This window comes from Schistocerca americana, unplaced genomic scaffold (genome assembly GCF_021461395.2).
Source record: "Schistocerca americana isolate TAMUIC-IGC-003095 unplaced genomic scaffold, iqSchAmer2.1 HiC_scaffold_139, whole genome shotgun sequence".
NCBI classification, from domain to species: Eukaryota; Metazoa; Arthropoda; class Insecta; order Orthoptera; family Acrididae; genus Schistocerca; species Schistocerca americana.
Window position 1 is genome coordinate 444,897 of NW_025725470.1, and position 9,386 is coordinate 454,282.

At 53.4% G+C, this 9,386-nt stretch overlaps 29 non-coding genes across 29 annotated transcripts; 10 read left to right on the plus strand and 19 right to left on the minus strand.

Moving 5' to 3' along the window:
- The first annotated feature begins 278 nt into the window (after nucleotides 1–278).
- On the plus strand, nucleotides 279–350 carry Trnap-agg. Its single transcript has one exon. It is a non-coding gene; the product is annotated as a tRNA-Pro (tRNA).
- A 194-nt stretch (nucleotides 351–544) lies between these two features.
- On the minus strand, nucleotides 545–617 carry Trnav-aac. The gene has a single exon. It is a non-coding gene; the product is annotated as a tRNA-Val (tRNA).
- A 158-nt stretch (nucleotides 618–775) lies between these two features.
- Nucleotides 776–848, minus strand: Trnav-cac. The gene has a single exon. It is a non-coding gene; the product is annotated as a tRNA-Val (tRNA).
- A 402-nt stretch (nucleotides 849–1,250) lies between these two features.
- On the plus strand, nucleotides 1,251–1,322 carry Trnap-agg. The gene has a single exon. It is a non-coding gene; the product is annotated as a tRNA-Pro (tRNA).
- Nucleotides 1,323–1,516: 194 nt separating this feature from the next.
- On the minus strand, nucleotides 1,517–1,589 carry Trnav-aac. The gene has a single exon. It is a non-coding gene; the product is annotated as a tRNA-Val (tRNA).
- Nucleotides 1,590–1,747: 158 nt separating this feature from the next.
- On the minus strand, nucleotides 1,748–1,820 carry Trnav-cac. Its single transcript has one exon. It is a non-coding gene; the product is annotated as a tRNA-Val (tRNA).
- Nucleotides 1,821–2,222: 402 nt separating this feature from the next.
- Nucleotides 2,223–2,294, plus strand: Trnap-agg. The gene has a single exon. It is a non-coding gene; the product is annotated as a tRNA-Pro (tRNA).
- Nucleotides 2,295–2,488: 194 nt separating this feature from the next.
- Nucleotides 2,489–2,561, minus strand: Trnav-aac. Its single transcript has one exon. It is a non-coding gene; the product is annotated as a tRNA-Val (tRNA).
- A 158-nt stretch (nucleotides 2,562–2,719) lies between these two features.
- Nucleotides 2,720–2,792, minus strand: Trnav-cac. Its single transcript has one exon. It is a non-coding gene; the product is annotated as a tRNA-Val (tRNA).
- A 402-nt stretch (nucleotides 2,793–3,194) lies between these two features.
- Trnap-agg lies at nucleotides 3,195–3,266 on the plus strand. Its single transcript has one exon. It is a non-coding gene; the product is annotated as a tRNA-Pro (tRNA).
- Nucleotides 3,267–3,460: 194 nt separating this feature from the next.
- On the minus strand, nucleotides 3,461–3,533 carry Trnav-aac. Its single transcript has one exon. It is a non-coding gene; the product is annotated as a tRNA-Val (tRNA).
- A 158-nt stretch (nucleotides 3,534–3,691) lies between these two features.
- On the minus strand, nucleotides 3,692–3,764 carry Trnav-cac. Its single transcript has one exon. It is a non-coding gene; the product is annotated as a tRNA-Val (tRNA).
- Nucleotides 3,765–4,166: 402 nt separating this feature from the next.
- Trnap-agg lies at nucleotides 4,167–4,238 on the plus strand. The gene has a single exon. It is a non-coding gene; the product is annotated as a tRNA-Pro (tRNA).
- Nucleotides 4,239–4,432: 194 nt separating this feature from the next.
- Trnav-aac lies at nucleotides 4,433–4,505 on the minus strand. Its single transcript has one exon. It is a non-coding gene; the product is annotated as a tRNA-Val (tRNA).
- Nucleotides 4,506–4,663: 158 nt separating this feature from the next.
- Nucleotides 4,664–4,736, minus strand: Trnav-cac. Its single transcript has one exon. It is a non-coding gene; the product is annotated as a tRNA-Val (tRNA).
- Nucleotides 4,737–5,138: 402 nt separating this feature from the next.
- Nucleotides 5,139–5,210, plus strand: Trnap-agg. Its single transcript has one exon. It is a non-coding gene; the product is annotated as a tRNA-Pro (tRNA).
- Nucleotides 5,211–5,404: 194 nt separating this feature from the next.
- On the minus strand, nucleotides 5,405–5,477 carry Trnav-aac. Its single transcript has one exon. It is a non-coding gene; the product is annotated as a tRNA-Val (tRNA).
- A 158-nt stretch (nucleotides 5,478–5,635) lies between these two features.
- Nucleotides 5,636–5,708, minus strand: Trnav-cac. The gene has a single exon. It is a non-coding gene; the product is annotated as a tRNA-Val (tRNA).
- A 402-nt stretch (nucleotides 5,709–6,110) lies between these two features.
- Trnap-agg lies at nucleotides 6,111–6,182 on the plus strand. The gene has a single exon. It is a non-coding gene; the product is annotated as a tRNA-Pro (tRNA).
- Nucleotides 6,183–6,376: 194 nt separating this feature from the next.
- Nucleotides 6,377–6,449, minus strand: Trnav-aac. Its single transcript has one exon. It is a non-coding gene; the product is annotated as a tRNA-Val (tRNA).
- Nucleotides 6,450–6,607: 158 nt separating this feature from the next.
- On the minus strand, nucleotides 6,608–6,680 carry Trnav-cac. Its single transcript has one exon. It is a non-coding gene; the product is annotated as a tRNA-Val (tRNA).
- A 402-nt stretch (nucleotides 6,681–7,082) lies between these two features.
- Nucleotides 7,083–7,154, plus strand: Trnap-agg. Its single transcript has one exon. It is a non-coding gene; the product is annotated as a tRNA-Pro (tRNA).
- A 194-nt stretch (nucleotides 7,155–7,348) lies between these two features.
- Trnav-aac lies at nucleotides 7,349–7,421 on the minus strand. Its single transcript has one exon. It is a non-coding gene; the product is annotated as a tRNA-Val (tRNA).
- A 158-nt stretch (nucleotides 7,422–7,579) lies between these two features.
- Trnav-cac lies at nucleotides 7,580–7,652 on the minus strand. Its single transcript has one exon. It is a non-coding gene; the product is annotated as a tRNA-Val (tRNA).
- Nucleotides 7,653–8,054: 402 nt separating this feature from the next.
- Trnap-agg lies at nucleotides 8,055–8,126 on the plus strand. The gene has a single exon. It is a non-coding gene; the product is annotated as a tRNA-Pro (tRNA).
- A 194-nt stretch (nucleotides 8,127–8,320) lies between these two features.
- On the minus strand, nucleotides 8,321–8,393 carry Trnav-aac. The gene has a single exon. It is a non-coding gene; the product is annotated as a tRNA-Val (tRNA).
- Nucleotides 8,394–8,551: 158 nt separating this feature from the next.
- Nucleotides 8,552–8,624, minus strand: Trnav-cac. The gene has a single exon. It is a non-coding gene; the product is annotated as a tRNA-Val (tRNA).
- A 402-nt stretch (nucleotides 8,625–9,026) lies between these two features.
- Trnap-agg lies at nucleotides 9,027–9,098 on the plus strand. The gene has a single exon. It is a non-coding gene; the product is annotated as a tRNA-Pro (tRNA).
- A 194-nt stretch (nucleotides 9,099–9,292) lies between these two features.
- On the minus strand, nucleotides 9,293–9,365 carry Trnav-aac. The gene has a single exon. It is a non-coding gene; the product is annotated as a tRNA-Val (tRNA).
- Nucleotides 9,366–9,386: the final 21 nt, after the last annotated feature.

The following is a 9,386-nucleotide window of genomic DNA, read 5'->3' on the forward strand; positions in this document are numbered from 1 at the left end:
CTTCGGGGTGCTCGAGAGGGTGTCTGCCGTAGCACCCCTAACGAGATAGCGGCGTTTCACGCAGTCGTTATTGCAAGTCATACCAGCAAAAGCAATCACTTTCTCAGCAGCAGGCAGTGCGAGCCCAGCGGCAGCTCTACATGAAGGTACCAATAGCCCAGGAAGGCCGCCGACTGCGGGAATTCGCGCCGCCCCCATCCCGCCAGCGTACACGAGACTTCCAGGGCACCCTGGACGACATCTAGGGACTGCAACAATTGGCATTCGCCGTGTCACAGGGCTCGTTGGTCTAGGGGTATGATTCCTGCTTAGGGTGCAGGAGGTCCCGGGTTCAAATCCCGGACGAGCCCTAGCGTATTGTGCAAACTGATCGCACGTCAGTGGCTGAGTCAGCGCAAAAAGCTCGCCGTCAATATCAAATGAATTTCTTATTCGATGTGAGCAATTGACACTCTGGTCCGACGCGTGAAGGCGATTACGAAGGTTTCGGGTACAGATGGTAGCAGATGCATGTTAGTAAGTCTTGCTTAAAGTGATGAAAAAGTGTTTCCGCCCGGGATCGAAGCGGGGACCTTCTGCGTGTTAGGCAGACGTGATAACCGCTACACCACGGAAACTGCTTGTGTGCACCTTACTTCACAGACAACTTGTACTGATGTTGCCATCGTAACTCAAAAATTCAATAAATGTGGTACTTGCAAAACGAAGGGACATGCAGCAGATCCACACACGACGTGGCTCATTGGAGGACAATACGACATAGGCAAGAAAATACTGTTTCCGCCCGGGATCGAACCGGGGACCTTCTGCGTGTGAAGCAGACGTGATAACCGCTACACTACGGAAACGACGGACCCGAGGAGTCCATCCTTGTTCACTCGAACTTGCCTCAGCCTTTCTCAAGTCCGCGAATGCACACACGACAGTTCTTTTGTCAGCCTGGAACCCATCACAGCCGAGGGCTCAAGAAGTCTTCGGGGTGCTCGAGAGGGTGTCTGCCGTAGCACCCCTAACGAGATAGCGGCGTTTCACGCAGTCGTTATTGCAAGTCATACCAGCAAAAGCAATCACTTTCTCAGCAGCAGGCAGTGCGAGCCCAGCGGCAGCTCTACATGAAGGTACCAATAGCCCAGGAAGGCCGCCGACTGCGGGAATTCGCGCCGCCCCCATCCCGCCAGCGTACACGAGACTTCCAGGGCACCCTGGACGACATCTAGGGACTGCAACAATTGGCATTCGCCGTGTCACAGGGCTCGTTGGTCTAGGGGTATGATTCCTGCTTAGGGTGCAGGAGGTCCCGGGTTCAAATCCCGGACGAGCCCTAGCGTTTTGTGCAAACTGATCGCACGTCAGTGGCTGAGTCAGCGCAAAAAGCTCGCCGTCAATATCAAATGAATTTCTTATTCGATGTGAGCAATTGACACTCTGGTCCGACGCGTGAAGGCGATTACGAAGGTTTCGGGTACAGATGGTAGCAGATGCATGTTAGTAAGTCTTGCTTAAAGTGATGAAAAAGTGTTTCCGCCCGGGATCGAAGCGGGGACCTTCTGCGTGTTAGGCAGACGTGATAACCGCTACACCACGGAAACTGCTTGTGTGCACCTTACTTCACAGACAACTTGTAGTGATGTTGCTATCGTAACTCAAAAATTCAATAAATGTGGTACTTGCAAAACGAAGGGACATGCAGCAGATCCACACACGACGTGGCTCATTGGAGGACAATACGACATAGGCAGGAAAATACTGTTCCCGCCCGGGATCGAACCGGGGACCTTCTGCGTGTGAAGCAGACGTGATAACCGCTACACTACGGAAACGACGGACCCGAGGAGTCCATCCTTGTTCACTCGAACTTGCCTCAGCCTTTCTCAAGTCCGCGAATGCACACACGACAGTTCTTTTGTCAGCCTGGAACCCATCACAGCCAAGGGCTCAAGAAGTCTTCGGGGTGCTCGAGAGGGTGTCTGCCGTAGCACCCCTAACGAGATAGCGGCGTTTCGCGCAGTCGTTATTGCAAGTCATATCAGCAAAAGCAATCACTTTCTCAGCAGCAGGCAGTGCGAGCCCAGCGGCAGCTCTACATGAAGGTACCAATAGCCCAGGAAGGCCGCCGACTGCGGGAATTCGCGCCGCCCCCATCCCGCCAGCGTACACGAGACTTCCAGGGCACCCTGGACGACATCTAGGGACTGCAATAATTGGCATTCGCCGTGTCACAGGGCTCGTTGGTCTAGGGGTATGATTCCTGCTTAGGGTGCAGGAGGTCCCGGGTTCAAATCCCGGACGAGCCCTAGCGTTTTGTGCAAACTGATCGCACGTCAGTGGCTGAGTCAGCGCGAAAAGCTCGCCGTCAATATCAAATGAATTTCTTATTCGATGTGAGCAATTGACACTCTGGTCCGACGCGTGAAGGCGATTACGAAGGTTTCGGGTACAGATGGTAGCAGATGCATGTTAGTAAGTCTTGCTTAAAGTGATGAAAAAGTGTTTCCGCCCGGGATCGAAGCGGGGACCTTCTGCGTGTTAGGCAGACGTGATAACCGCTACACCACGGAAACTGCTTGTGTGCACCTTACTTCACAGACAACTTGTACTGATGTTGCCATCGTAACTCAAAAATTCAATAAATGCGGTACTTGCAAAACGAAGGGACATGCAGCAGATCCACACACGACGTGGCTCATTGGAGGACAATACGACATAGGCAGGAAAATACTGTTGCCGCCCGGGATCGAACCGGGGACCTTCTGCGTGTGAAGCAGACGTGATAACCGCTACACTACGGAAACGACGGACCCGAGGAGTCCATCCTTGTTCACTCGAACTTGCCTCAGCCTTTCTCTAGTCCGCGAATGCACACACGACAGTTCTTTTGTCAGCCTGGAACCCATCACAGCCGAGGGCTCAAGAAGTCTTCGGGGTGCTCGAGAGGGTGTCTGCCGTAGCACCCCTAACGAGATAGCGGCGTTTCACGCAGTCGTTATTGCAAGTCATACCAGCAAAAGCAATCACTTTCTCAGCAGCAGGCAGTGCGAGCCCAGCGGCAGCTCTACATGAAGGTACCAATAGCCCAGGAAGGCCGCCGACTGCGGGAATTCGCGCCGCCCCCATCCCGCCAGCGTACACGAGACTTCCAGGGCACCCTGGACGACATCTAGGGACTGCAACAATTGGCATTCGCCGTGTCACAGGGCTCGTTGGTCTAGGGGTATGATTCCTGCTTAGGGTGCAGGAGGTCCCGGGTTCAAATCCCGGACGAGCCCTAGCGTATTGTGCAAACTGATCGCACGTCAGTGGCTGAGTCAGCGCAAAAAGCTCGCCGTCAATATCAAATGAATTTCTTATTCGATGTGAGCAATTGACACTCTGGTCCGACGCGTGAAGGCGATTACGAAGGTTTCGGGTACAGATGGTAGCAGATGCATGTTAGTAAGTCTTGCTTAAAGTGATGAAAAAGTGTTTCCGCCCGGGATCGAAGCGGGGACCTTCTGCGTGTTAGGCAGACGTGATAACCGCTACACCACGGAAACTGCTTGTGTGCACCTTACTTCACAGACAACTTGTACTGATGTTGCCATCGTAACTCAAAAATTCAATAAATGTGGTACTTGCAAAACGAAGGGACATGCAGCAGATCCACACACGACGTGGCTCATTGGAGGACAATACGACATAGGCAAGAAAATACTGTTTCCGCCCGGGATCGAACCGGGGACCTTCTGCGTGTGAAGCAGACGTGATAACCGCTACACTACGGAAACGACGGACCCGAGGAGTCCATCCTTGTTCACTCGAACTTGCCTCAGCCTTTCTCAAGTCCGCGAATGCACACACGACAGTTCTTTTGTCAGCCTGGAACCCATCACAGCCGAGGGCTCAAGAAGTCTTCGGGGTGCTCGAGAGGGTGTCTGCCGTAGCACCCCTAACGAGATAGCGGCGTTTCACGCAGTCGTTATTGCAAGTCATACCAGCAAAAGCAATCACTTTCTCAGCAGCAGGCAGTGCGAGCCCAGCGGCAGCTCTACATGAAGGTACCAATAGCCCAGGAAGGCCGCCGACTGCGGGAATTCGCGCCGCCCCCATCCCGCCAGCGTACACGAGACTTCCAGGGCACCCTGGACGACATCTAGGGACTGCAACAATTGGCATTCGCCGTGTCACAGGGCTCGTTGGTCTAGGGGTATGATTCCTGCTTAGGGTGCAGGAGGTCCCGGGTTCAAATCCCGGACGAGCCCTAGCGTTTTGTGCAAACTGATCGCACGTCAGTGGCTGAGTCAGCGCAAAAAGCTCGCCGTCAATATCAAATGAATTTCTTATTCGATGTGAGCAATTGACACTCTGGTCCGACGCGTGAAGGCGATTACGAAGGTTTCGGGTACAGATGGTAGCAGATGCATGTTAGTAAGTCTTGCTTAAAGTGATGAAAAAGTGTTTCCGCCCGGGATCGAAGCGGGGACCTTCTGCGTGTTAGGCAGACGTGATAACCGCTACACCACGGAAACTGCTTGTGTGCACCTTACTTCACAGACAACTTGTAGTGATGTTGCTATCGTAACTCAAAAATTCAATAAATGTGGTACTTGCAAAACGAAGGGACATGCAGCAGATCCACACACGACGTGGCTCATTGGAGGACAATACGACATAGGCAGGAAAATACTGTTCCCGCCCGGGATCGAACCGGGGACCTTCTGCGTGTGAAGCAGACGTGATAACCGCTACACTACGGAAACGACGGACCCGAGGAGTCCATCCTTGTTCACTCGAACTTGCCTCAGCCTTTCTCAAGTCCGCGAATGCACACACGACAGTTCTTTTGTCAGCCTGGAACCCATCACAGCCAAGGGCTCAAGAAGTCTTCGGGGTGCTCGAGAGGGTGTCTGCCGTAGCACCCCTAACGAGATAGCGGCGTTTCGCGCAGTCGTTATTGCAAGTCATATCAGCAAAAGCAATCACTTTCTCAGCAGCAGGCAGTGCGAGCCCAGCGGCAGCTCTACATGAAGGTACCAATAGCCCAGGAAGGCCGCCGACTGCGGGAATTCGCGCCGCCCCCATCCCGCCAGCGTACACGAGACTTCCAGGGCACCCTGGACGACATCTAGGGACTGCAATAATTGGCATTCGCCGTGTCACAGGGCTCGTTGGTCTAGGGGTATGATTCCTGCTTAGGGTGCAGGAGGTCCCGGGTTCAAATCCCGGACGAGCCCTAGCGTTTTGTGCAAACTGATCGCACGTCAGTGGCTGAGTCAGCGCGAAAAGCTCGCCGTCAATATCAAATGAATTTCTTATTCGATGTGAGCAATTGACACTCTGGTCCGACGCGTGAAGGCGATTACGAAGGTTTCGGGTACAGATGGTAGCAGATGCATGTTAGTAAGTCTTGCTTAAAGTGATGAAAAAGTGTTTCCGCCCGGGATCGAAGCGGGGACCTTCTGCGTGTTAGGCAGACGTGATAACCGCTACACCACGGAAACTGCTTGTGTGCACCTTACTTCACAGACAACTTGTACTGATGTTGCCATCGTAACTCAAAAATTCAATAAATGCGGTACTTGCAAAACGAAGGGACATGCAGCAGATCCACACACGACGTGGCTCATTGGAGGACAATACGACATAGGCAGGAAAATACTGTTGCCGCCCGGGATCGAACCGGGGACCTTCTGCGTGTGAAGCAGACGTGATAACCGCTACACTACGGAAACGACGGACCCGAGGAGTCCATCCTTGTTCACTCGAACTTGCCTCAGCCTTTCTCTAGTCCGCGAATGCACACACGACAGTTCTTTTGTCAGCCTGGAACCCATCACAGCCAAGGGCTCAAGAAGTCTTCGGGGTGCTCGAGAGGGTGTCTGCCGTAGCACCCCTAACGAGATAGCGGCGTTTCACGCAGTCGTTATTGCAAGTCATACCAGCAAAAGCAATCACTTTCTCAGCAGCAGGCAGTGCGAGCCCAGCGGCAGCTCTACATGAAGGTACCAATAGCCCAGGAAGGCCGCCGACTGCGGGAATTCGCGCCGCCCCCATCCCGCCAGCGTACACGAGACTTCCAGGGCACCCTGGACGACATCTAGGGACTGCAACAATTGGCATTCGCCGTGTCACAGGGCTCGTTGGTCTAGGGGTATGATTCCTGCTTAGGGTGCAGGAGGTCCCGGGTTCAAATCCCGGACGAGCCCTAGCGTATTGTGCAAACTGATCGCACGTCAGTGGCTGAGTCAGCGCAAAAAGCTCGCCGTCAATATCAAATGAATTTCTTATTCGATGTGAGCAATTGACACTCTGGTCCGACGCGTGAAGGCGATTACGAAGGTTTCGGGTACAGATGGTAGCAGATGCATGTTAGTAAGTCTTGCTTAAAGTGATGAAAAAGTGTTTCCGCCCGGGATCGAAGCGGGGACCTTCTGCGTGTTAGGCAGACGTGATAACCGCTACACCACGGAAACTGCTTGTGTGCACCTTACTTCACAGACAACTTGTAGTGATGTTGCCATCGTAACTCAAAAATTCAATAAATGTGGTACTTGCAAAACGAAGGGACATGCAGCAGATCCACACACGACGTGGCTCATTGGAGGACAATACGACATAGGCAAGAAAATACTGTTTCCGCCCGGGATCGAACCGGGGACCTTCTGCGTGTGAAGCAGACGTGATAACCGCTACACTACGGAAACGACGGACCCGAGGAGTCCATCCTTGTTCACTCGAACTTGCCTCAGCCTTTCTCAAGTCCGCGAATGCACACACGACAGTTCTTTTGTCAGCCTGGAACCCATCACAGCCAAGGGCTCAAGAAGTCTTCGGGGTGCTCGAGAGGGTGTCTGCCGTAGCACCCCTAACGAGATAGCGGCGTTTCGCGCAGTCGTTATTGCAAGTCATATCAGCAAAAGCAATCACTTTCTCAGCAGCAGGCAGTGCGAGCCCAGCGGCAGCTCTACATGAAGGTACCAATAGCCCAGGAAGGCCGCCGACTGCGGGAATTCGCGCCGCCCCCATCCCGCCAGCGTACACGAGACTTCCAGGGCACCCTGGACGACATCTAGGGACTGCAATAATTGGCATTCGCCGTGTCACAGGGCTCGTTGGTCTAGGGGTATGATTCCTGCTTAGGGTGCAGGAGGTCCCGGGTTCAAATCCCGGACGAGCCCTAGCGTTTTGTGCAAACTGATCGCACGTCAGTGGCTGAGTCAGCGCGAAAAGCTCGCCGTCAATATCAAATGAATTTCTTATTCGATGTGAGCAATTGACACTCTGGTCCGACGCGTGAAGGCGATTACGAAGGTTTCGGGTACAGATGGTAGCAGATGCATGTTAGTAAGTCTTGCTTAAAGTGATGAAAAAGTGTTTCCGCCCGGGATCGAAGCGGGGACCTTCTGCGTGTTAGGCAGACGTGATAACCGCTACACCACGGAAACTGCTTGTGTGCACCTTACTTCACAGACAACTTGTACTGATGTTGCCATCGTAACTCAAAAATTCAATAAATGCGGTACTTGCAAAACGAAGGGACATGCAGCAGATCCACACACGACGTGGCTCATTGGAGGACAATACGACATAGGCAGGAAAATACTGTTGCCGCCCGGGATCGAACCGGGGACCTTCTGCGTGTGAAGCAGACGTGATAACCGCTACACTACGGAAACGACGGACCCGAGGAGTCCATCCTTGTTCACTCGAACTTGCCTCAGCCTTTCTCTAGTCCGCGAATGCACACACGACAGTTCTTTTGTCAGCCTGGAACCCATCACAGCCGAGGGCTCAAGAAGTCTTCGGGGTGCTCGAGAGGGTGTCTGCCGTAGCACCCCTAACGAGATAGCGGCGTTTCACGCAGTCGTTATTGCAAGTCATACCAGCAAAAGCAATCACTTTCTCAGCAGCAGGCAGTGCGAGCCCAGCGGCAGCTCTACATGAAGGTACCAATAGCCCAGGAAGGCCGCCGACTGCGGGAATTCGCGCCGCCCCCATCCCGCCAGCGTACACGAGACTTCCAGGGCACCCTGGACGACATCTAGGGACTGCAACAATTGGCATTCGCCGTGTCACAGGGCTCGTTGGTCTAGGGGTATGATTCCTGCTTAGGGTGCAGGAGGTCCCGGGTTCAAATCCCGGACGAGCCCTAGCGTATTGTGCAAACTGATCGCACGTCAGTGGCTGAGTCAGCGCAAAAAGCTCGCCGTCAATATCAAATGAATTTCTTATTCGATGTGAGCAATTGACACTCTGGTCCGACGCGTGAAGGCGATTACGAAGGTTTCGGGTACAGATGGTAGCAGATGCATGTTAGTAAGTCTTGCTTAAAGTGATGAAAAAGTGTTTCCGCCCGGGATCGAAGCGGGGACCTTCTGCGTGTTAGGCAGACGTGATAACCGCTACACCACGGAAACTGCTTGTGTGCACCTTACTTCACAGACAACTTGTAGTGATGTTGCCATCGTAACTCAAAAATTCAATAAATGTGGTACTTGCAAAACGAAGGGACATGCAGCAGATCCACACACGACGTGGCTCATTGGAGGACAATACGACATAGGCAAGAAAATACTGTTTCCGCCCGGGATCGAACCGGGGACCTTCTGCGTGTGAAGCAGACGTGATAACCGCTACACTACGGAAACGACGGACCCGAGGAGTCCATCCTTGTTCACTCGAACTTGCCTCAGCCTTTCTCAAGTCCGCGAATGCACACACGACAGTTCTTTTGTCAGCCTGGAACCCATCACAGCCGAGGGCTCAAGAAGTCTTCGGGGTGCTCGAGAGGGTGTCTGCCGTAGCACCCCTAACGAGATAGCGGCGTTTCACGCAGTCGTTATTGCAAGTCATACCAGCAAAAGCAATCACTTTCTCAGCAGCAGGCAGTGCGAGCCCAGCGGCAGCTCTACATGAAGGTACCAATAGCCCAGGAAGGCCGCCGACTGCGGGAATTCGCGCCGCCCCCATCCCGCCAGCGTACACGAGACTTCCAGGGCACCCTGGACGACATCTAGGGACTGCAACAATTGGCATTCGCCGTGTCACAGGGCTCGTTGGTCTAGGGGTATGATTCCTGCTTAGGGTGCAGGAGGTCCCGGGTTCAAATCCCGGACGAGCCCTAGCGTTTTGTGCAAACTGATCGCACGTCAGTGGCTGAGTCAGCGCAAAAAGCTCGCCGTCAATATCAAATGAATTTCTTATTCGATGTGAGCAATTGACACTCTGGTCCGACGCGTGAAGGCGATTACGAAGGTTTCGGGTACAGATGGTAGCAGATGCATGTTAGTAAGTCTTGCTTAAAGTGATGAAAAAGTGTTTCCGCCCGGGATCGAAGCGGGGACCTTCTGCGTGTTAGGCAGACGTGATAACCGCTACACCACGGAAACTGCTTGTGTGCACCTTACTTC